Source organism: Gallus gallus, chromosome 5 (genome assembly GCF_016699485.2).
Source record: "Gallus gallus isolate bGalGal1 chromosome 5, bGalGal1.mat.broiler.GRCg7b, whole genome shotgun sequence".
Classification (NCBI taxonomy): Eukaryota; Metazoa; Chordata; class Aves; order Galliformes; family Phasianidae; genus Gallus; species Gallus gallus.
Window position 1 is genome coordinate 18,724,866 of NC_052536.1, and position 24,174 is coordinate 18,749,039.

At 45.7% G+C, this 24,174-nt stretch overlaps 1 protein-coding gene across 2 annotated transcripts in view; it reads left to right on the forward strand.

Moving 5' to 3' along the window:
- Positions 1-24,174, forward strand: part of LDLRAD3 (low density lipoprotein receptor class A domain containing 3) — a 223,846-nt gene that overhangs the window by 6,003 nt on the left and 193,669 nt on the right. For both annotated transcript variants that reach the window (XM_046942063.1, XM_040701390.2), the window contains exon 2: positions 5,532-5,654. The gene's annotated coding sequence lies outside the window, so the exon portion shown is untranslated. The remainder of the gene's footprint in view (positions 1-5,531; positions 5,655-24,174) is intronic.

Sequence of the window (24,174 nt, forward strand, 5' to 3'; positions counted from 1 at the left end):
AAAGCAAAGTGTACACACTGACGGTTCTAACAATTATCCTGCCTGATAGGGATTACTCACAAAGCTTGTTAACATTTCAGATCTCAGTTTGCATGATAGCTAGAAAACACAGGTGTGCCAGATGGAGCTTTTGATGCATTAGAAATGAGAGGATTCTGACTTCTAACATTTCAGATGCATGTACATCTTCTTGAAACTGTTGGGAAAGGGCAAATACCAGGGAAGCATTCTCAGTATCTCTGTACTGCCTGTGAGCTGGGATGCAGCACAGGTGGGCAGCGTGGTACTTGTGCACAGGCTGTGCTGGTGGCTCTCGTGTCACAGGGAAGCAGGGATGGGGAACCATGGCCAAGCTGCAGAGGTTTGCGTGTTGGGTCATGGTTGTCTTGTCAAACTGGACATGAAAGGGAGGGGTTTATGCTTTTGTGTCATTCTGTGCTTGTGCAAATAAAACCTTAGGGGACACAGCAGAAGACAGTCAGGCCGCTTGCTGCTGTTAACTACTCAATTTAATTAATGTTCAACCCAGTTTCAGAATGATGGGGTTGAAAGAAAGAAGAGACTACATGCACTTTTGTAGCAAACTCAAAGCAGTCACAGATGTCACCCACTGTTGGAAACCTGTCCAGCGCCCATAGAATCACTCAGGTTGGAAAAAACCTTAAAGATCATCGAGCCCAACCACAACCTAACCAGGCTACCCCAACTCTAACAACCCTCCGCTAAATCATGTCCCTGAGCACCACATCCAAATGGTTTTAAACACATCCGGGGATGGTGACTCAACCACCTCCCTGGGGAGCCTATTCCAGTGCTTAACAACCCTTTCTGTAAAGAAGTTTTTCCTGATATCCAACCTAAACCTCCCCTGGCACAATTTAAGGCCATTTCCCCTTGTCCTGTCACCAATGAAAGAGACCAACCCTGCTCCCGCTGTAAGCACCTTTCAGGTATTGGAAGAGAGCAGTAAGGTCTCCCCTCAGCCTCCTTTTCTCCTCCCCATCCAGGAGGATGAGATGCTGATTGGAACTTAATTTTCTGGCTTTCTGCTGCCGGAAGGTTGGAGATGGCTGTGGAAGCCCGTGCTAAGCTGCTGACAGTGCCGGCTGAAATGAGGCTGGCATGGCCGGGCTCCTCACAAAGCCTCCTGTTTTGCTCTGACAGCACTTTCCTGAAGCGCACTGCATGAAGGATGCCATGTGCCAGGTTTCCACCCGGAGGCAAAGCGTGCTCCCTGCCTCCCCCTCCTTGCTCGGAACCTGAACTCTTCTCACGACGAGTATTTAATTTCCCTTTGTTCGGGATAAAACGATATGCAAAGTGTGTGTTGCCATGGATGCGAGATGAGCGCCCGACTATCCTCCCTTACCCAGGTAGATCCCAGCCGGGGGATTGAGTGTCCACAGGCACCACTGCTGGGGTGGGGGAAACAGCGAGCTCATGAACAGCAGGGAGAGCGAGTTTTTGCACGATCTGGTAGTGACCGGACAGAGGGGAATGATTTTAGACTAAAAGGGGAGATTCTTCAGTCAGAGGGCGGCGAGGTACTGGCACGGGCTGCCATTAAGGGCCAAGTCGGACGGGGCCCTGGGCAGCCTGATCCAGTGGCGGGCAGCCCTGCCCACGGCAGGGGGTTGGGACTGGGTGGGCTTTGAGGTTCCTTCCAACCCAAGCAGTTGTGTGGTCCTGTGTCTCTGTGATTCATTCTGTGATTCTAGGAAGCTGAGGCTCGGTGGCCAGGAAGTACGTGTCAAAATGGGCTCGTGGCATCCCCCTAAGCTTAATTTCAACCCTGTTTTTTTTTCATACCCGTTGTATTTGGCACGGTGGCATACCCTTTCCTTTCAACAACAGCATCCTTATATCAGAGCGCCAATTTGTCGTCGTAACTACATTGGGCTGTGGCCTCCGCATACCTGAGCTGAAATCATTGCGTTGGACGTTGTCCAAAGAGCACAGCCTTGCCTCCGTAGGCTTGCACTGATGCCAGCAGGAGAGCGCAGAGCTCCGTCCCGCTCGGGCCGCCAGCTCCGTGCCCGCCCGCCTCGGTGTTCCTGTAGGGGCGGCTCTCTCCGTATCCGTGCCCCGCTGCGTCCCTCACTGTGGCGCAGCAGCCCCGCGTGGTGCTCCGGCACCGCCATCCTTTGTCACCCTGAGAGCCGCCGCAGCGGAGCTGCCTCCTTTCTTTCCAGCTGGAATGGGTTTTAAATGAAGCTATTGTATTTGATCAGCGGCTTAGGAAACAATAATTTAGCATAATAGGGAAAGGTCATTAATGTTCAATGAACCTAACGCTCCGCTCCAGTTTTTTTTTTTTTTGCTGCCCTGGAGAGATGGAGTAAACTCTTTTTCCTTAATTGAAGGCTAAATAGAGTACGTTTCATTTTTCATTTCCAGCACTTTTTCCGATGGGCTCTTGATGTTCGCTAATGCGTGCTGAAAGGGGTGGGCTGCCCGGCCGCGGGGGACAAATTGGTGGGGAGGGCTCGGAGCGGATAAAGACGCTCTGCCCTCTGTCACGTTGCTCCCTCGGGCCCGCGGCTCCTTCCCTGGCAGACGTCGCACCGGAGGCCCCACGGACGGAGCGGAGGGGAAGCGCCGTTCCCTCCTGCACCCCTCCGGTCACGTACTCCGCTCCCCACGGCTGCCCCCGGGGACGGCAGCGCGTCCCGAACGCGCGGGGGAAGGGGGGTGCGGTGCCGCGTGCGGCATCGCCGCTTTAAGGCTGCGGGAGGCGGTCGAGGCTCCGTGCCGCCCCCGCACCGCCCAGGCGGGCGGCGGGCGGCGAGCGGCTGCCCTGCGGCGGCTCCGGCCGGGGTTGCCGTCCTTACCCGTGCTGTCCCGGCCGGAGAGCGGCTGGGGTCACCGCCAGTCTCTTCCGTCACCGCCCGGCCCTCCCCACGGGCTGCGCAGAACCTGCCCGGGTTCCTTTCCTATTTGATCCCGTGCCGTGAAGCGGTAACTGAGCCCAACTGATTTATAGTTACCAACGCTGAACTCCGATGCTCGCATCTTTGTTGCTGACGAGGGAAATGCTCGCTAGGGCAGCTTGAATTTCAGAGAATCACAGGGTCGTTTGAGATGGCCTTTAAAGGCCATCTGATCCAACTCCCCCGCAATGAGCAGGGACTGCACTAGATGAGGTGCTCACAGTCCATCCATCCTGACCTTTGGTGTCTCCAGGGATGGGGCATCCTCTGCCTCTCTGGGCAACCTGTGCCAGCGCCTCACTGCCCTTACTGTAAAAATCTTCTTTCTTCTATCCAGTCTAATTCTCCCCTCTTTCAGTTTGAAACCATTTCCCCTTGTGCTCAGTGCTCAGCTGCTGGTGGTGCGAGGGAGCCCCAGCCCGGTGAGGGGAGCCCTGCACGAGGGTTCACACTCCATTAGAATTGCTGTGAGTTTGGTGGTGCTCTGCTGGGAATGTCCACACTGTGCACCACTGCCTTCCCCCCATCTGCAGGGAGCTCCAGGCAGGGGGAGGTGGGATGGGATGGATTGGTTGTTGCGCATACTTCACATTGTTGGCTTTGCCCAGACTGGAAAGGCTTTAGTAGCTGGAATTTCTTAGTGCTGGGACAGATCATGTTGCCTGCCGTGTGTGCGTACAAGTCTAAACCACTCGTCCTCTACCCCTGCAAAGAGAAGCCCTCCGTGCGTTGCTGTTGTACCCACTTGTTGGTGAATTAATACTTTGTGGAGAGGCACCACCACCAGACAGTTTGATAGTTCTCTTATTCAGCAGCAGAGCCATAGAGCAGGGATCACCCAAAGTGATCAGCAACCAGAGCCACATAGCAGCCGCAGCGGAGCCCGGCCATGGCTGGAGACAGGTCAGATGGAACCTGGACATAAATCGCTCTGATTTCACAATCAGTGTCTGCAGCCTCTCCTGAGAGGAAAAAATGTTCTTGTTTTCTGCCTCCATCCATCACTTCAGGGATATGTTAATGGACCTCTGAGATGCTTCTTGGCTCGTTTAAGTCATTCTGCCTTCTGTCTTGAGTATAACTAGTCCCTCGGGACACTTGCCACTGATGCTGCTTAGAGAAAAAATCTATTTGGAAACAATCCTTCCAGCAGACCATATGTTGAGAGTTTAGGGTTTCCTTGTTTGATGACTTGGGGCACCTGTGTGAAAACATTGTTGCTTTTGCATTTTATCCCTTGCTGCTGTTTATGCTTGTTATGTCACAAGTTGATTGCTGAAGAGATAATCGTGCTGTCCAAAGTGGAGGATGCAGTACCTGGGAAGTCTGGTGATTGGCACTCCATCAGCACCATGAGCCTTAGCGTGGGAAAGGAGGGTGATGCTTTTCCTCTTCTTACATATATTGAAGCTCTCTGAGGCAAGAAGAAAGATAACATTGAGACCAGAAAGCAAATGTGGAGAGAGGACCAGGGGCCCACCACACAGCAGCACACACCACCCTGGGCTGGCATTTGTTGCTGCTGAGGAGCTGGCTGTGTGGTGTTCGGGGAGCCCTGCCCTGCTCTGCTCTGCTTTAACAAAGACAGAGGAATGAGGTGGATGGGATGAGGAGCAATGTGCCTCTTGTGGACTTCTTTCTCTTTCAGACTTAGGTGGTCTCCACACACTGTGCCAAAGGGGGAAAAAAAAGAGGATATCTAAGGCATTTTGCTGGCAGATGCTTAAATGCCTTTAGGATTAGGTGGGGGGTTGAGGATTTACATTTTGGATGCAGGCATTTGAATCGGGGTTTAGTTATCTAAGCCTCCCTCTAGCAAGGTGTCAGCACATTTTTCAGATTCTCTTCTGCTAAATGATGTAGATAAAATCAGAAAATGCTTCTGGAAAAAGCCTCCCTTCGACTCTGCCTCAACTCTTTTATTTGTCAATGAGTTGCTGCCTCTCAGATAAGAGCAACTATTTTTTTTGCAGGGAGTAGCTGAAGCAAAGGAATATTTCAGGTATTCCTTAAGTACCTCACACTTCACTTTTTCTCTCCTGAAGCATGCGTCCTTGATTGCTTCCTTAATTAGTACTTTTAAAGTCTCTCTCGCCTTCCATTTATAAATAAATCAAAATATAAATGCAGAGTGCTAATTTATCAGGCACTCGATCCGTATTCGAGAGAGCAAATTTAACACCTGAACATGAAAGAAGTGGGTGCCCCCAGAAGCTCCTAAGCCGATGACTTTGGTGGTGGCTGTGGAGCATCCGCAAGCTTCTCTCATAGGCCTGCTTCATTAGCAATTATCCAAGGAAGCCGTGAGAAAAATGAATTGCCTGTGTAATTGCATTTATTTTTCATCCTAGCAAGTCTCCCAGTTCACTTGGCAGCTTCTTTCTTCGTTCCCTCCTTCCCTCCTTCCTTGCCTCCTTCCATCTTTCCTTAATTCACGCTTGCTTGCTTTTTTTGTTCTTTCTTAGCCATTTTGTCTGAACAAAAGCAGTCCCACAAGGGCAGGCTAATGTATTCGTAGCTTTGCTGCAACTTAGCTGATGGAATAAGCTGAAAAATTGCTGCCTCCCATTGTTTGCTGAGAATCTTTGTTGTGCTTTGTAGAGTTGAAAGAAGCGCTGCCCAGCGACATCAGCTCTCCTTCCCTACCGAACAGAACCTGTTGCACTGAGCCTGGTCACGCTGGAGATGGAGGAAAGGCTAAAGTTCAAGTTCACAGACCTCGAAGTAAGTTACTGAAGCGATGGCTTGTTTGAACATTTGCTTGCTTGCTCTTGCCTTTGATTCTCCTTGATCTAACTGTCGTATATTGTTAATGCCCATCTGAACATTACATTAAGCTCTAATTAAGCCTGCCCATCAAAAAGACTCAGAAAGCAGGCTTCTACTGTGCCTGGTGGTAAGTCACATTTTCCCCCTCAATTTTCTTACTATGAACATGCAACTGGTAATTGTGGGTTTGGGTTTTGGCTCTGAACAGCACACAAGTACTTAATGAACTTTTACCGTAGCATTTACCTTAAGGGCCAGCTTCAATTATACGGTGGATTAGAACAAACATCACGTGAAAGGATCAGCTGAGCTAAGGCTGCAGCTAAGGTCGTGCTGGATCATCATACTGAAGTCAAAGAAATTCTTCTCAGCTTTTCATGCAATGCCAGAAAATGTGCTAGAAATCTTTCTGAGGAGTAGCATGGTCCAGAAGAGTCAATATAACAGAGATGGCTGCATGGTCTTTCTGGAAATAGGAGAGAAGGTGCAATATCCTGAGTACTTCATCCTTTTCCTGATATTGGAGTAGGAGCCACCAATGGTTACAGCTAGAGGAAATTCTCACCTGCTAACTGTAGGTTAATGCTAAGTCACAGCCCAAAGCAGTGATTGAGTGCCTGGTGAGAAGGCAGGGCCAATCCAGGGGAGCTCAGGTGCATGCAATACACCTGAGTGACCGGAAGGGGTGGACCCAGGATCCACTCCTTCCCAGACCTCATTTAAGGATTGGCAAGGGGAGGTGAGAGCATTCTGCTGGAGATCCCTGCCTACCTGAGGCCTTCCAAAAGTAAGCAGTTTTTCTTCCTTTGTTTTTGTGTCTGTGGCTGCTGCATTTGTGCTTGTTCTCATTTGCTGCAGCCTAGGATTGTGCCGCCTTGCTACTATTGCTGTACTTTCCATCACACTATAGCGTTATGCTAACCAAAAAGCTATAATGTCGGTGTCAAATTGTGTGGCTGTGGAGCTTCTGCTGAAGTCTTGGGAGTGAGTGGTATTGCTTCTTATGACCAACCGTAATAAAGGATAGGTGGCTTTGACCCCACAGCGTGCTTGTGAAATAAAGCATACTGGTAGAACTGAGGTTTCAGTGTGTTTACAGCTTTTCATGAGTGTAAGGGAAAGGAAACTGGTGTCAAACATGATAATGATTCCCAGACATCAGAGTCAGTAATGGGCCTGGTCTTAGGGAGATGTTGGAAGTTTAGTGCCTTGTTTGGGCACAAATAGCGGGGTAAAAGAACAGTACATAGTGGGGACCAGATCAACTAGCTAAGGTGACCCAGCAGATCATTTCCACTTGTAACTGTGTTTTTTGTTAACCACAGTGACGGTTTCTGCACTTCTTAGCTGTTGGGTCCCACGTTACAGCACGTGTGAAACTGTGTTGTGTGGAAGTTGTGTAGCAGTGCTAAAGCCCTGCTGGACAGCTAATGGGTGGAGAGGAACGTTGGCACTGGAGATGTGTGGCTCCTGATACCCTGTCCTGGTTTGTGTGCTTTAATAAAAGATCTCGGGCTAATCAAGCTTTAATGCTGTGAGGAGGGGAGACTGACAGCTCTGCTCTAGCCTGACCTGTGTCTCAATGTGCTTTTGTGTCTGCGTGCTTTTTTTCCCCCTTCCTTCCCCTGCTGTAATCCTTGTGGAACATCTGCCTCAGCCAGAAACAAATGGCAGCTTGTTCCTGGGATGCGACGTCCTTGCTTGTATGCTTGGGTCCTGAAATCCTTCAGCGCTTTGTTCCTGTAGTGCTTTTTCCCCTCTAGCACCGTGAGACTTGATTAATACAAACGCTGAAATCCCGCAGGCGCTGTGGTTATTTTTAGCATTAACATTAGAGCTCTGCAAAGGGTGGATGAAGATTTATGATTTTGTCTAATATAAATCTCACAGCCTTCCCTTCCTCTGCTAGAAACTTGGATGGATTCCAATCCCGCTCCCCCCCAGTGCCTAAAATTGCCTTTTTTTTTCTTTAATTAAAAAGTTACTGCGGCTTGCAATTCTGCCTGGTGACTGTGGGACAGAGGAGGTACCCTGTCCGTTCTATGGTGGTTCATATTTAGAATTTCCTCTCTCACTTGAGGTTTTTAAAACTTTACAAATCTTCATTCTGGAAACAACTATTGAGTGCTTTCTGTTCAGTGAAGGGAGGGGGTGAGGAAGGCCGGATCATGCTCTTCCCTGGTTTGTGAAGAGGATGAACAGTGCAAGGGAAAAGCTCAGTGGCAGAGAAACCACAACGTGCTGTGTGCTGGTTGCTGTGTGAGGTTTGACCAAATCCTACTACCTGTGTGAGTGATGGGCTGGAGGCCCTGTGCAGCCCTGTGGCACGAGCAGTGCTGTGGTGACCTGAGCTGGAGCATCCAGTCACCGTGCTCTCTGCTGTTCCCACCAGCGGTCTCAGAGATGGTATTTGCACGCTGTTCTTCCTGAGCTGTGCACATCACAGCACAACTGGTACTTACTGTCTGCCCGTGGTTGTCATTCCCACGCATTTTTTTTTTTCCAAGTCAGGCATGTCTTACACCACAGCTGGTTTTTGGAGCATCTAAGTCTGGTTTCCAGTTAACAACCCAAAACTCCACTTAAAATGAACTTAATGTGTTGGGAGGCAGCTGTAATTGCCATATGTTTTCCAGCACGTGCTTCAGCACGCAAATGTGCTCAGGTGTGCCAGCTGGGAGCTGCTGTTTTCACCACATGCCCTCCTCCTGCTTGCAGCCGCTGCTACGAGAACTTGTACTGTAGCCCCCCGTGCACTGGGAGAGCATGTAGGAGCAGAGAACGCTCCCTGTTGACAAAATCAGGTGCTTAGGAAAAGTTGTTATCGCCTAAGTTATTCCACTTTCTGGAAAGCAATTTCTCTCTTCTGTGCATTTTGTGCAACCTGCGTGATTACCAGCAATTATCTGCCTTTGCAGCGGTGCTTCGGGAAGCTGTTTGGCGGCTCTGGATGCAGCAGCAGCAATGGGAGAGCGTCGCACGTTCCCCTAGGCAGGAGCAGGGAGCGGGCTGGCTGTGCCAGCTGCACCGGGCTCACTGGCCGGGCTGTTCCTGGCTGTACGTTCCCCCATGCAAACACGAAATCAATACGCTGCAGCAATTAACTAGACTTCATAAACTTCAGCTGGCAAGCTCTCTGGAGTCGATTCAAAAGGGCAGCAACAGTTCCTGGCTTGCCTGAGAGAGAAATAAGCTCAGGTTATTTCTTTTGTTTAACTGGTGAGGAAAACAGAAGGCAGCTGAAAGGGGAGAAGACTTAACAACCTTGCATCAACCTCAATTTAAGGAGGGGAAAAAAACAACTAAAACAGAAACAAGACCTTCTCTATATCTTCTTCTGTGCCTCTGCTACGAGTGGGGAAATCAATCTTCTAAACATCCAAATAGAATTTAGAAGAAGTGCCCTTACTCCCTTCCATCACCAGCACCTTTTGTGTAGGCTTTAGCGAATAGATTCTAGTAACTTCTTGTTTGGCAAACGGTGATTCATTTGCCCAAAGAGCTGAACGAGGCAAATGCTGTTTTGACAAGCAGAGAAAGCCGTCAGGCTCCTTTTCCCTGCAGGCGACTGTGCTTCGTGTTCCTGCTGCCAGATGATATTTGACATTTAATTTAAGACCCTCAGTGCCTGTGTATAAAACTTTACTACGATAACAGCGCTAAAGCAGCAGAGTGTTATATTGTTATATTTGATAGTCTTTTCTCCTCTCCTAGCTCGTCCCTGTGCCTGGTTTGGGCTGAAGGATCCGACTTGAATTAGGAGAGGAGACTTAACCCTGAATTTTTATGAATTGAGGAGACCTGACTTGCAGATAATGATCTAATAATGAATCTTCTTCTGGCTCCGAGATCTTTTCCTGGCTCGCTCCTGAGATGCCAGGCAGAATTTATGCAGAGAAAGAGGAACGGGTTGGGGATAATATCAGCTGAAGAGAAGGACCTTCTGTTTGTAATTCATCCAATTACTCATCTTCTCACAAAGTAGCACATATTCTATTGATCAGTAATGCATTTCCCGCAGGGAAAAAAAGTAGCACTGACAGTATTGACAAGGCTGTGTTTGTATGAGGAGAGAGAACTGGATTTGTATTTATTTTTAAATCGTGTTGGTCCTCATCAGCGCCGGTGGCATGCTCACAGCAGTGTGGGCTGAAGTAGGTCCTCGTAGCACATCTACCCTAAGGGACAGCTTTGTGCTGCCAGCTTGCAGAGGGACAGCTGAGGCTGAAAGGAGCAGAGCTCAGGCAGCTGCTTGCATGGATGCGGGCCCTGTCCTTCCCTTGGGCTGAAGGGAGCCCTGCAGAAGGTAAGCAGATTCACCTGTTGCCTTCTGGCCCAGGGCAAAGTGGCCAGATGCTGTGTATTGTTGAGGTGCTGAGAGCTCCTAAATGTTACCCTTAACAACACCTCTAGTCATGTGAAGAAAAGCTGGGAGATAAGAAGTAGCTGAGCTCTTATTTTCCGTGTCCCAGCCTCTGCTTCATTCATTATACACTTTCCCCCTTTTCCACTTTCTCTGAGTGCTGTAGCCCTGTCACGTTCCAGTGTTAAGAGAATGGTGGTCCCACTGCATTCTGTACAAGTCTACATCTTTGTAAAGAGGATGTGGCTCTTATCTCATTTGGGGGAAAAAAGGGACTTCCATAAATGTACATGCATCCAAGACAGATGAGTTCTGGGCAGTCTGACCTCGTTGGTTTTTGTTTGGCAGTTTGCCACATGGGGTTTCAGGCTGACTTTTAGCACAGAGATGGTTCCTTTATCAGGAAGTATGGAACCATGGTGGAAACTATTTATTTTTTTCTCCTTTTGCCTTCCCCTGTTTAAAAAATACGCTGCTACTGCAATCAACATGAGTGCTCTGTCACTTGTGTCAGCTGAGTGAGGAGTAAATACTGTGGTGAGCCGTGCTTTTAATGCGCTGATTAAAATACGAGCAGCAAGCCTGTGCTGAAGATAGTGCTTGTGCTGCTGGTAGAAGGCATCTGGGAGGGAAATTCTTAAGGGAAGAAACAGTTTTTTCCCAGAGGCTCTGGGATCTAACGTGGTTCCTGTGAAGAAGTTACATATTCAGTCCTACAGTAGAAACCAGATAGGGGAGATGGATGATGTTTGAAGTCTTTTGGTTTAAAGTGAGTGGGCATGGCGCAGTACGGAGGGATGGATTTCCTCTGTGCAGAACAAACATTGCACATCAGTGTTTAAAAATAGTACCTGCCTGCACAAAGGCCCTCGGCTCCTTGTGTCACTTCCAGCCGCCCACTTCTCCATAATTGGCTGGAGTGCAGTTGTTTCTCTCCAGCTCTTAGCAGTTGATAAGAAAACTGGGGGGGAAATACAATCTGTTGTTCTTGGGCAGCCCTGAGGCTAAGATGTTGGGTGTGTGAAGTTGGCTCTGGTGGAGGCAGCAGGCGATGGGGCTGCCTGCAGCCTGCTGTGGCCAGCCAGACGGGGCATCCGGAGCAGGACATAGAAACATACTGAAAATGCAGATGGAAAGGTGTTTTTTGGAGTGTGCAAGTCCTTCCTTTGGGGCAGGATCATTTGTATCTGCCATTTACACAAACATCTGCTGGAACTTGTTATAGAAAACCATCAGTGATGGAAATTCCACAGCTTCTCTGGGAAGCCAGTGCAAGGCTGTTGCTGTCCTGAGCAGGAGAAAGCTTTTCCTGATGTCTGTCTTAAATATTCCTTGCTGTAATTTAAGCCTGCTATCAGCTCTTGGGTACTGTTACCACTGCAACTTCCGTTTTTTCATGAGTAACTATTGCAAGGACTTATTCCTTATCAATAAATCACTTGCTCAGTGTTCCCACTTACAGAGATGTTTCACACCAGATGTTCTGATGTGAACTTCAGGTTAATTCATTAAATAGAATGGTGGAAGGGTTGGTGGGCTGTGGCCACAGTGACCTAGAATAACCAGCTGTGTTAGCAGCATTAATTAGGATATATTTCAGGCCATGGAATTACTGGACAGTACTACTGTTTATGAAACAGCAAAGCAGAAAGAAGACATATGTCAGTTTTTGGTGTAATTGCACAGACTGCTGTAAGATTTTTTTTTTTTTCACTGCCTGAATGAGACATAGTGGATAGTGAGCCAAAAATGAATGAAACTTGAGATCAGGCAAAGAGGTCTGGAAGGGGTTTGTACCACTCGATACAGCCATGGGGAGCTATGACTCACACAGTCAGAGATGGCGTTTTAGCGTTTGCTTTGGATCTGTGTAACTCTGGTGTGACTGAGCTACTAACAGCAGCGTCTGCAGAGAGATGCATACAGGACCCCATTCTCTCTTTAGTGACTTATATTTTCAATGGGGATAATAAATTACATAATTATTACGTTTTATTTATTTCTATCTTCCCTTTTGGAACTATCCTGAGTTCTATTTAGTGCAAGAAGCAAAGAGTGAACAAGTGATGGGACATGTGGTGTAGCTTTTGTCCTCACTTGGGGCTGGACTTCATTATATCCTGCTGATGTACTCTAAAGCAACCATGGAATGGGTTGTAATATAAAATATCCTATCTGCTACTGTTTCACCTGCACTAATAGGCAGGTGGATGAGTTACCATTTTGGGCCTGTTCCCAGGCAGGATGGTTAATCACAGAATCTCAGGGACCTCAAGAGATCATAGAGTTCAACCCCTCCACTAAAGGAGGTAGTCTATGATAGGTTGCACAGGTAGGCATCCACATAAGTCTTCTCTATTTCCGTAGGGGGAGACTCCACAACCTGTCTGGGCAACCTGTTCCAGTGCTCCCCCACTTACCATAAAGGGGTTGCCATAAATAAAAGGATATGCTCCAGCAAGATACAAAATGTAGGCTGAATATCTATAGAACATTAAGTATTCCTTCCTGTGAGGAAGGATTCTTGGTCATTCACCCTTGCTTCTACTGGTCGGTCTAGCTAGTATTCCAAGCAAGTCACCATCAAAAGGTGGAGTACACATTGTGCTAATGAGATGCAAAGCTGTTGGTAGCAACCTCACTTTTGAGGGAACTAAACTGCATTTTAAACAGATGAACTTGGATATTTGTGAAAGACTGTTCCTGAAAACACTGAGAGTGGAGAATGTGTGTTTATTTGGCTTGCTTTTTGCTCTCATGAGTGCTTGGACCAGGAACTGAGAAGTTTGTTTGTCCTGTAGCATCAGTGCCTAAAAGAGCTCGTGGGATTATTCTGCCCTCTGTCAATGACTGAGCGAGGTGCAAAGCAACAGAACAATGCTGGAGCCTGGAGATGTGAACTCAGTGTTTCATCAGCCATAAACTTGGCCTGACCCAAGCAAGTCACTCAGGCTGTGCCTCTGTCCCCCCAGGCTGTGGAGCATTTGTTGTTTCACAGCACCACAGCTGGGGTGAAGGGCTCTGAGTCTGTACTCTCCAGCCATGCAGTTGCTTATGCAGCTGCTGTGTGCACTGCACCCAGTATTACAGGATCTGTTGCAGTTAAGTGGAAGCTTTCCTTTCTAGGAAGCAGAATGGGTTATGGGATACAGCTTCAGCATGGGTATATACCTCCCTTTGTGCAGGCAGAATTAATCTGTAGAATCAAAAAAGAAAAAGGAAGCTCTACTGTTACGTCAATCCTCTCTTTGCTGGAGAGAAGCTGTGCAAGGAGCCAGCCAGACTGTGGAGTTGTGTGGCACTGCACAATATTACATCCAATCAGAGTCATGATGGTTTTCCCAGTTTTAAAACCTAAAAGTGTATTGATCTTAGTTGCTGTAATAGCCCCATATTGGTTATCAGCAGTAGAACTGTGCCACGACTATCCTTTGTTGTCACTCAAACCGCTGCCACCTGAGTGCTGGATGAAAGCACGTCCTGCCACCAGCCAGGAGATGGAGAGGAGAGCCCTGCTGCACAGAAGCACTGCCACCTGCCTGGCAATCATTTTCCCATCTGCAGATTCCCAATGTGAGTGGCCCAGATCTGGTGGAGTGGGGCTTGGCAGCATCTCCCCACCCACTGCTGGCAACTTTCTGCCTTCCCAGCGGTGGAGCACAGAACAGCTTTGGCAGGATAGACCCAGCTATTTCTCTCTTCTTTCTTTTTTTTTTTTTTACAGTCTGTTGTTATTTGTCAGACTGCTCTTCTTTTCGGAGGAACACAAACAAGTGAAAGGAAGTTGCTTTTTTTTTCTTTTTATAAAGTAATAAAACTTGGATGGAACTTCAATGAGTAGGGAAAAGGCACGTATCTAGCTTGAGGGCTCTGGTAAGTCCCATGTATCCGTAATGGGGAAGAGTGGCTGCCTATTCTGTGTGAGTTTTGTTTGTAAGTGTGAGTATCCTCTAATTTCCCAAAGCACTGCTGAGTTAACTACATCTGTTGGTGAGTGATGTGGCAGTCGAGCTTGCTGAAAGTTGCAGTGTTCCAACTGTAGCACTGCATGTCGGTAGCTGTAACGTGCAAGGTGTGCTGGCACACTGCTGCTATTTCCCTGACTTCTCAGGAAATGCCTTTACAGCAATTTTATTGCATACAGTGCTTCTTGCTAGAAAGAATTACATTGAAGTCCAAACCAGATATGCACAGTTATTCTCCCAGCCTCCCCGTGTGAGGCAAATTTGTAGGTGTGTGCTCTGTGAGCATCTGATGCTTCAAAAACAATTAGCTGATGAGCAGATACCCAGTAAGTACTACTGAGAAACACCACTGTCTGGTTGGTCTCTACTTTTTTTTTCCCCCCCCTGTCCCAATGAATGAAAAAGTAGGCTGAGAATAACGTGAGGATTGCGAATTCTCTCCAGGCACAGCCCTTACTTACAGTAATTGGGTTTTATTTTGGGAAGGACTCTGTGCAGAGGGTATTTTTGGCATTCAATTCCAGTCACCTAATCAAACTTCTCAAAACAACAACAACAAAATGCATCGCCCTCAGAGCAGACCAGAGTTTTGGAAAGCAGCCAGATAAATCTGCTAAGAACAGATGCAGAAATTCCTGTCCTGGGCTTACAGTCTTCAGAACCTGGATGTGCTCGTGTGACTGTTGTTGCTGTGTAGGCCTGGGACAGTGCAGACCCTGACTGGGAGATGATCTCTCTCACTCCGCTTTTCCTTGCCTCCATCTTCCTCCTTTTCAAAACAGTCACCACACAGATGTGCAACTGAGACAATGCTCCTGCCTTTATTATTAGATCTCTGTTTCGAATTGCTCCTTCATTTCAGTCCTTACTCCGTAAGGTGAGGTGCTGAGTGACTTCCTTTGTACCCAGCAGGATGGCTGGTTAATGGGATGAGCGCTTGTATGGTGAGCACGCCAGTTCTGCTGGCTGCTTGTGCTGCTTCCTGCCCTTGACCCTTGTAAGTTTTTGTTGGAGAATGCCCTGTGAGCAGTTTTCATGGGAGCTTTTCATGCAGGCTTTCACTGCTATCTAGGCCTGTTAATTAAAAGGAAAACTATAGCGTAGAAAGCTACCTGCTGATAGCAGCCTTGCACGTCAGTTGAGGTTAACCTATGCCAGTTCAAAGACTGCTGCCTGTGGATGGTATCTAGCAAGAGCTACAAAGGGTATGCTTTTTTTTCTTTCTCTGTTCTGATTGCAGTAAGAAATTTTGGTACTGCACCTATTAGGATCACCTCAACTCTGTCCTAAGCAACTGATGATAGCATTACCAATTTGTGCAGTGGCTGAAATGTTCTGCCTGGTCTAGCTATCTCACCATGATATTATTTTAAGGTTTACATGAAAACAACACATGGATGTGACCTGACAGCCGCCTTCTCTGCAATCTGCAGTGCCTTGGCTGCTTACAGCATGTTTTAGGGATTTGGCAGAGGGGTGGTCTTTGGGCTCGTCTGTGAGCACTTCTCCCACTGTGAGAAGTCACCAAGTGTTAAGCCATGCTGTGTGCACGCAGAAGTGGCTTCAGGGTTTTGCTGCTGAACCCCAAGGCTTTCTGTTTGCTGAAAGGCTAAACCTGTTCCATCATTTAGTCCTGACCAGCCTGCTGGTGAGCAGAGCAAGTGACAACTAATGTGTGCGCGCTAATTAGAGACGGGAGAAGAGACAGGTCAGGAGCAGTCAAGCTTGTAGGAGGAAAGGAGGGTCTGTGCTGAAGAAAGCATGCTTTATCCTTCCCTCTGCAGAGAAGCCCACAATTGCTGTCAGCCAGGATCTACTCTACTGCCAGAGGTGGTAGCCTGACTCTCCCTCTCCTTTGGCATATCCTTGCTTCCAAGTTTTCTACTGGATGAACTCCCTCATCTGGCTTCCCCGTGAGGTGACGTGTTCATGGTAATTTGAGGGATGCCTGAGAACTGAGTGAGCAGGGCCATGCTTCTGTGCATGCTGACATCCTGCAGAACTTACTGCCAGCGAGTACATCTAACCCTTGCTAGCAGGCTGCCTTGTCCCTTCTCCAGCTGGCCAACACAAAGGCCAACAGCTGTTGCATGTACTTGTTTCTCTGTTTGTCCAAGTGGAGGAGATCTGCAAGGCAGGTTGGTAAGCTGAGCATTGCTGATGATACCCACGGATAACAATGTGAAATCACATTGTGGTACTTCTGTTGTGTTGGTTCTGTTTTTGTATGATATTTTCATTTTTTTTTCTCTAGAGTTTCTTCTTGCCTTTCATATTTATTTGAGCTTACGTATGAAACAGATGTAAAAAAAGATTGTGATTGAGACTGCATGATCATATACTAGAAAGAAAAATAGTTTTGACTGTAATGAATCTGCTCTGAGGATGAAAGGGGAAATGGAGGGATGACAGTTATTGTGTCTTTCCTTGTTTATTATAGAGGCTGATCCATAAGGGGTGAGTAGAGAGTGCAAGGAGGAAAAATCTAATGGTACAGTTAAACCAGTTACACTGGTCAGTACAGTAATTCCTCCCTTCCACAATTTATTTGATGCTTGAAGAATATCTCCTTCTGATTAATCTTAATTGAAGCAATTCTATTATTTGAACATAGCAATCCTCTTTTTACATTTCCAAACTCTTTGGCCTTAGTAGCTTCTTAGAAGCTTGCACAAAGGCACTCCTTTTATTTGTGCTTCAATTCTTTAAGTGAGAAAAGAGGACCCTGCTGGGAGGTGATGTCCTTTTGTCTAGAACACTGAGTCCTCATATTTCTACTCCTTTGTCCTTCTAAGAAGACCCTGAACTGAAGAGATTTTACCTTATATATCCTACTTGCTTCAAGTACATGTAGGTAAAGGAAGGAATTAGACTAAGTCTTCTATTCTCCTGTATCTGATTGTGTTCACTGTATGTCTGTACAGGACATAAATAAAGATAGACTCTGCCCTGAGAAGTACTGAAAGCCCTTCTGATGCAAGGTCACACTCTTTTGGAAAGTTACTTGAACTTGTACAAAAATACATGCAGCTCTATAAGATCGATGCATTATGCTCTTTCTGGGGTGACACATGAAGATAGCACCATTCTCCCTGGATGAAGTTTGAGTTGTGTGCTTTCTTAGTGGTGTTTTGCGTGGAGTGTATTGTACCATGCCTGTTGGTGACAATTGGGTGAGTGTCTTTTGGATAAGAAGCTGCTGGTGGTATGACAAAGGAAGTCTTCTGGGATTGAATTCCTAGGTTCTCAAATGACTTGTACTAAGGAAAAAATATATCTGTTTTGGTACTCTTGCATGCTGTAATCATGCTAGTTTTCCCTGAAAATTGCCTACTTTTGACTAGTGAAGAAGAGTGGATGCTGTCAAACCTGGCTTCCCTGGGCTTATATGGTAGCAGTGAACCCCAATGGGATCTCTCTTTATTTCTGGAGCTACAATGAGTGAGCCCTCTGTTGCCCCTAGACTTTAGGTGCTGGTTCTGGTTCCCCATTACAAGCCATTAGTTATTTGCTTTATCTCCCCTAGAACTTGTGGTTTGCTATCAAATACTGTTAATTCTGTTCTCTCAAGCAGATGTTTTGTGGCATGAATAATACATGTTAAGGGGAGGATTCAAAATACCTTATTGGTGTGCCAGTTGTATGTATGTGTCCAAGGTGTGTAGACCTGACTTTGGGAACACAGTGTGTTTCTTTCACGTGTGGAGTCATACAGGTAATTTTTGATTAAGTGGAACACAAAGGATGTGCCAAAGTGGGAAAAATAGATGGAAATGTTGTATTTTGATGGCTTCTGAAAGATGTCCTGTTTGAGAGGTGTGAATTTATGCATTGCGTTTCAGGCTCCCACTCAGAGGAAAGTGAATATTCATCAGGATTAGCAGATTCCTCTGTATGAGGTGTTAAAATGTGCTGTCAGCATAATAAATGTATTCCTGTTGTTCTCTGTTGCGAGGCTCATTCTGTTGCCTTTAAAAATTATTTACCTGAAGGCAATTGTCTGTCAAGGCCTGTAGACACAGGTGAGGCAAACAGGATGGACCCTATCCCTGTGCAGTACTGTGAGTGAAGTTGTGCCTCATATGGGCTGGGTAGGGCACGTTCCCTTTTGTTAGTCTAGGGCAAAAGAAGTGTCTCTGGAGCTGTTGCTGTGCTGTTTCCACAGATGTTAGGATCCAGTGCTATGTACCTCTTTGTTTAGAGATAAAGGTGATGAATTACAAATATTTATGCTGGTCTTTCATGCTCTCCTGTTATAGGGAAGGAGAAGCTAATGAACTGATAAGTAAAGCTGTTTGTTCACCGTGGTGAAACCAGGATAACAGCTGTGACACAACTTCATGTTTCTGGGAATTTGTGACTGACAAAAGAGTATACACTGTCAAGGAAGAAAATTAGTTTAATGAGCTTTACATTTAGTAGCATGCTATAACTATCATCTGTTTTTTTTTTAACAGGATTTCTTTGGTTCATGGTTTGTTTTCCTTTGGTACGTTGTCAAAGTTGTAAAGTTTAATCTGAGATATTCTTTCTGACCATAACCCCTATCCTGCTGGTCCTTCTCAGATAGCTAGAGACCGTAGGAACTTTTCTGGGTTCTACTGGTTGAGTTAAACAGCCTGCCTCTGCTCTCTCACCTGTTTTCTTCATGGGCCAGATGAGCAAAATGGGTTTTTCCCCAAATAAATGCTTGTAGGCCAGGTAGGGAGCCTTGAACCAATGAAAAACAAGATAGTTTTGTTGGGAAGATAGAGCCCTCCATCCTGCTGCTGTTGCTTTTAGTAACTCTTATTATTTTTTTTTTTTTTTTACTAAGACTCTGCTTTTTATATTATTGCTTGAAAGCTTTCTGGTTAAAATCAAATTACTTGGAAATTTCTTTTTACTGGTTTTAGTCTAGTTGTTTGTAATTGAAATAAATTTGGAAGTGGACATTAACTGGTAATTGACCTCATAGATTTAGCTTGTCTCACTTTAGTCTCAAGCTGTACATTAATTCTTAGGGGGGGTTTTGTTTTCAGGAATCAGAGACTCAGAAGTATACTAGAATGAAAGAATTTTATAGGTTCTGTCCAGATAATACATGTTGTCATTTCTCTGGATTGGGCAGCAAATCCCATGAGCTATATGTGCTGTATTTCTAGAGTATGATCAAGATTCACTCAAGGAAAAGAGAGGCATGAGTTTTGTGGTTAAGCACACTCCTTCAAGACACAGTGTGGTGTGGACTCTGCGAAGGAGCTGTGTCTACAAGTATAGCAGAAGTTCAGTTATCAATTCCAGGTGTGCTTCCTCTGCATCCAGGCAGTCCTTTGAGGAGGATCAGTGTAGATTTAATAAAAATGGATTGCTCTCTCCCAGGATCTGTGGGTGATGTGGAGAGGCCAAGATATGTATTCAGCAGGAGTTAACGCACGGCAGTTGGTCTGCCAGGAGGAGCTCTCCACCCTGAGGTCTTGTGGGAAGCAGTGCAGTGGCTGCTGCTTGTATGACTGAAGTACTGGCTGAAATCAATGTTCACCTGGCAAATCTTATGACTGTGATCGCATACATCTAAAAGCAACCCAACACCCACCTTCGGTAATCTGCCTTGCTCAAACCTGGGGTAAAAACTAAGAACGGGTAGTGTGGGTTACTGCAGGAATCAGCAAAGCATTTATTTGGATGCCAAAGACATGGAGTCTTCTGCTTCTCGTATTGATATGTTCATAAATGCCTCTAGGAATTCAGGGTGATGAGCCATGATGAGATTAATTAGGCAGGACAAGTTGTGTGGTTACGTTTAGATGCCCACATATTTCTAGAGGCTATGAGGGACAAAAAGCCAACTGTCTTCAGACACTTAGTAGGAGATTTCTGGCCTGTCGTACGTAAAATTCTTGAGGGATGCTGTTGCTTTATGCAAACTGAAAGAGCACTGTATTGCTTTTATAACTCAATTGACAGATAGAGACTTCCAGCCATTCAAACTTCTCCCTCTTCACTTCGCTGTAATAATGCTTTCTGAAAGTAAGAGCTATTGTAGATGCCAAATCACACACGTGTCCCTTGAAAAAGAAACGGTGAGGTTGTTATTATTACAGCCTTCATTCTTAAGTCATCTAGAGCCTTTGAATTTGTGTATCTGTAAGCTTTCTTCTCACTGCCTGGATCCTGGATAGTTGGTAGGATTTTCCTTCTTGCCTGATTCAGTATCCTACTACAAGCCAGAATTTGCATATTTAATGAAATGTAGTTTGATGACCTCGTATTCAAAGTTCTGCTTATGCCTGTTGCAGAAATGAATGAGAAGAATAAAGTATAGGTCTGAGCAGTCCATGCTCTTATTTGGACAAGGCAGCCTTGATATTTAATTCCCTTAATATTGCAGCTCTTCACATGGAGACTATTAGTCATTGTGAGTAATGGCATGTCAAGAAACCCGGTTTCTGGCACAGATGCTCATACAGAGAAATTCCAACAAACCCAAACAAAAAGAAAATGAGACACTTAAAAAGCAGAGCAGATGAGAGGGAGATGGTAAGGCTAATAATTCTGATCGTATGGTGAAATTGGCTGCTCCTGATTTTTGAGCTCTCTGGAGCTGTATTTTAATTTGTACCTTTTTGGACTTGCTGCACTGAATGATGCTGAGGTGTGTTAGGGAGTAGTAGGTGAAAAATAGTTGAATTTTCTCTTCAAATACGTTGCAGGAGGGCTGGCAGAGATGTATTAAATTTTCACTCAAAATGATTTTTCAGGGAGCTGAAGCAACTGGGTTTCTAGTTACTCTGCAAATATGCATATCTACTAATCAGCTTCCACTAATAAACTTTCCCTTACAACTGGCACACTGTACAAATAAAAACCTCCGAAGTCCCAATGCCACCCTTAGTTATGCCAGGCTTCCTGCTCATGTCCTAGAATGTATTCGTTCTTAACGTTTCCTGAAAGAGAAATGTTATGCCTTCATTTTCTTTTTTAGTGCCTGCCTATTTCGGTGCTGAGTACTGGGTATCCAAGGTTTGGGTTGGATAAACAGCCATCCAAAACTCAATTACAGCCAAACCTCATAGTTCACACACCTTAAATAAGCCTGAATCCCACTGCGACTGTGGGAAGGAGAAGATAAGCCTGTCCAAGCATTTAGAAAATGTACAGATTGTATTTTTCTTGTTAACTTGTAAAAACCTCGTGGCTTCTGTTTTCCCCTTACAGCTTTGACTTTTCCACATTAATAATTTGTACTCATCAATTTGCTTTCCTTTGTCCTTCACTCAGCAAAGGCTTCACAAACGCTTGCTTCAGTTTTGATATTTGTTGAAAGATGAGGAAAATTGCCCTACTTAAATCATAAAAGAGTACAATGGATGAATACACATGGATCAGCCAGAGCTTTGTCATTCCAAGCCAGAGCCTTCAGGTCTGTTCTTCACACGGGACTCCTTAATAGATGTTTAAATTAGTGCTAAACCTAGAAAGTGGCTGTTCTCATGCATAAATATCTGTGGCCTCAGTATGGAATTTAATTTTTTTTCATGCAGTCAATTGGAGCTCCTTAACTGAAATGAGTACCTCATGTGCTTGGCACTGTACAGATGCTTGGTAGGAGTCCAAGAGAGTTTATGGTTCAGTGCCGGTATTTCCTGAAGGCTTATATGTTTCAGCTAGGTGCCTATCATCTCAATATATACATTGTTAATTCAGGTAATCCTTTCAATCAATCCTGCAAAACTCAGGTCTGCTGAAATTGAGTTCATTGTACATTCAGTTCATTGGTGTTACAGCAGGGATGAGCTCAGAAACTCTGATTTGAAAGAGCCCACCAGCAAGTCTGCACTGAAACTTGAACATTTTTTTAATGCTCGAGGGAGAGATTAATTCTGCTCAATCACTTTTGATTCGCCTGAAACATAAAGGGAATTGCAGACACTTTAATAGCTGAATTGAAAGGCTCTTGAGTCGCTGTTATATCTCTGTAGTCTTTGTTCACTTCCTATTTTGCAGCTGCTTTTGCTGTTATTCACTGAGTTGCCACAGAAATCTCTGATAGTGCTACTATATGAGATTTTTATTTCCCTGGCAGTAGGAGAATTGCAGTGCTAATCCAAATCATTACTGCTAGCACCAGGGGGCTTTGCATTTAAAGTGAAGGTTATACGGTAGAATCTGCTGTAGCAAGTGATTGTCTCCAAGAGGTAAGAAAGGGTATCCTGCATTTTGTGCATGAAACTCTACACTTTTGAATCAGCTTTTAGAGGACTTGCACAAAATGCCTGTGACTTGGGACCTTGGGTGCTTCCATCATAGAGGTAATTAGTAACTTGGTGAGTAGGTGGTGCGTCTCTGCATTTCAGCTTCGTGAACAGAACTGGGTTCTGTCTTACATGTAGGCAGTAAACTGTGAGTGGCACCATGAATTGAGCTGCCTTTCCCTGCGTGTATCGCACAGGTTGTTTGGGCAGATGACTTTGTGGACCCTGAAGTGCCTTCTGCCCTCCAGAGCAGTGCACAGCCCAGCGTGCTGCAGGGAAACAGAGCTGGTGCTTACACCTTTGCCTTGCTGCACTGGGCTGGAAACCAGCAGTGTTACTTCTGGGTCCTCAATGGTTTTGCCATACAGGCCATGAGCTTTCCAGATATAGTCCCAGGACAATATTATCAGGCCCTAAGGCCCTACTAACTTGCTATGCCATGAAGAAACAGCTAAAAGAAAACTCAGAGGAGCGTTTCCTGGTCAGACTGAAACAATAAGGAAAAGCTGATCTTTCCTTCTCTTCTTTCCGGTGGCTAGGAGAGGAGCAAGTAAGAGGAACTGTGAGGCACACGAGGTCACCCAATTACCCTCATGTCTACAGAGAACCATGGCAGCTGCATTACACCGTGAGTTCAAAAAAAAACCAGTTCAAGCAGTTTGCTACTGATCACATGAGTGAAAGTGGATAAAAAAGCCACCCTTCTGATCTTGGAGTTTGATTATTAGTGGATTTCATCATCACATTTCATAATCAGCATGTGCAGCTGTGAGAGCATAAAGCACGTTGCATCAGGTCAGGCGGTGCAGCTCTCTGACAAAGGGGCTGGTAGGCTCACACAGCAGCTAGCCTGCTCTTTCCAAAACCAAAGGAGCAAATCAGTGCATCCCTCAGCACTTCTGAGTAGCTACGCTGTATCCCACTAGCTGGCCCCTGGTGCATTGGGAGCTTATGTTTGGATTCTCTCATGCTGTACTAAATACATTTTGGTGAGGTACTAAATACATTTGTATCTGGTGTCTCCTTTCCCGAATGTGTAATTGAGGATGCAGAGGGTTACATTTTTTTTATTGCTTTAGGGAAAATAAAAGAAAAAATAAAAGAATAGGTGGGGGATAGAAGCAGCAAATCCTTTGTATTTTCTCCTCTCTATTCAAATAAGTCTGTGTGTGTGATGCTTGCAGCCTAGACTTGAGAGTCTTTGTGCTAGTACAGGCGAAACAAAGAAATGCATTGCGTGTCTAGATCTTGCTTGTGCTCCCCTCTGAGGTCAGAATTAAAATGAACTGTAAACAAAAGTTACAGTGTTTCCCTCACCCATTTCTCCTTGGAGAAAGGAAAATAAGTAAGAGACTGCATAATAATGAAAAGAAAACCACATTTTACAATTCTGGTTTTTTATAGCAAGCAGTCTGGTGAATAGTCTCAAAGAAGGGATTTGCTTTTTAAGTGCCTAACTAGTTCTTAGCTTGACCACAGCCTTTGTGTTTTACTGTGTATCTCAGGACTTTTGCAAGCCTACCCCTGGCTGCTGAGATCTTATAGACAATGGAGAATGATGGCAGGGTGTGTGAATATATCCAAGCAGATAGCTGTCCTTTCCCTATAAGAAACTTATCTCTAAGCAGAGGTGTCTTCAAAGCATTGCCCACAAGGCTTCAGCTGACTTCTGAGGCAAATGGTTGAAGTGGTCTGAGCCATGCTGAGGTATGTGGTACGTGTTTAGTTGGTTAGATCTGTGAAACATATTAGACTGCACGACTGTTTTAGTTTATATAATTCCCTTCCAGATTGTCCAAGCAATTAGAAATCAAAGTGTGCTTAATGCAGCTCTGTTGCTCTGCTTTTCTGGGGGTGAAAGTAGCAGGGAGATGGGAAAAGGTGTTGTTTTTTGTGTGTGTGCCTATTGCAAA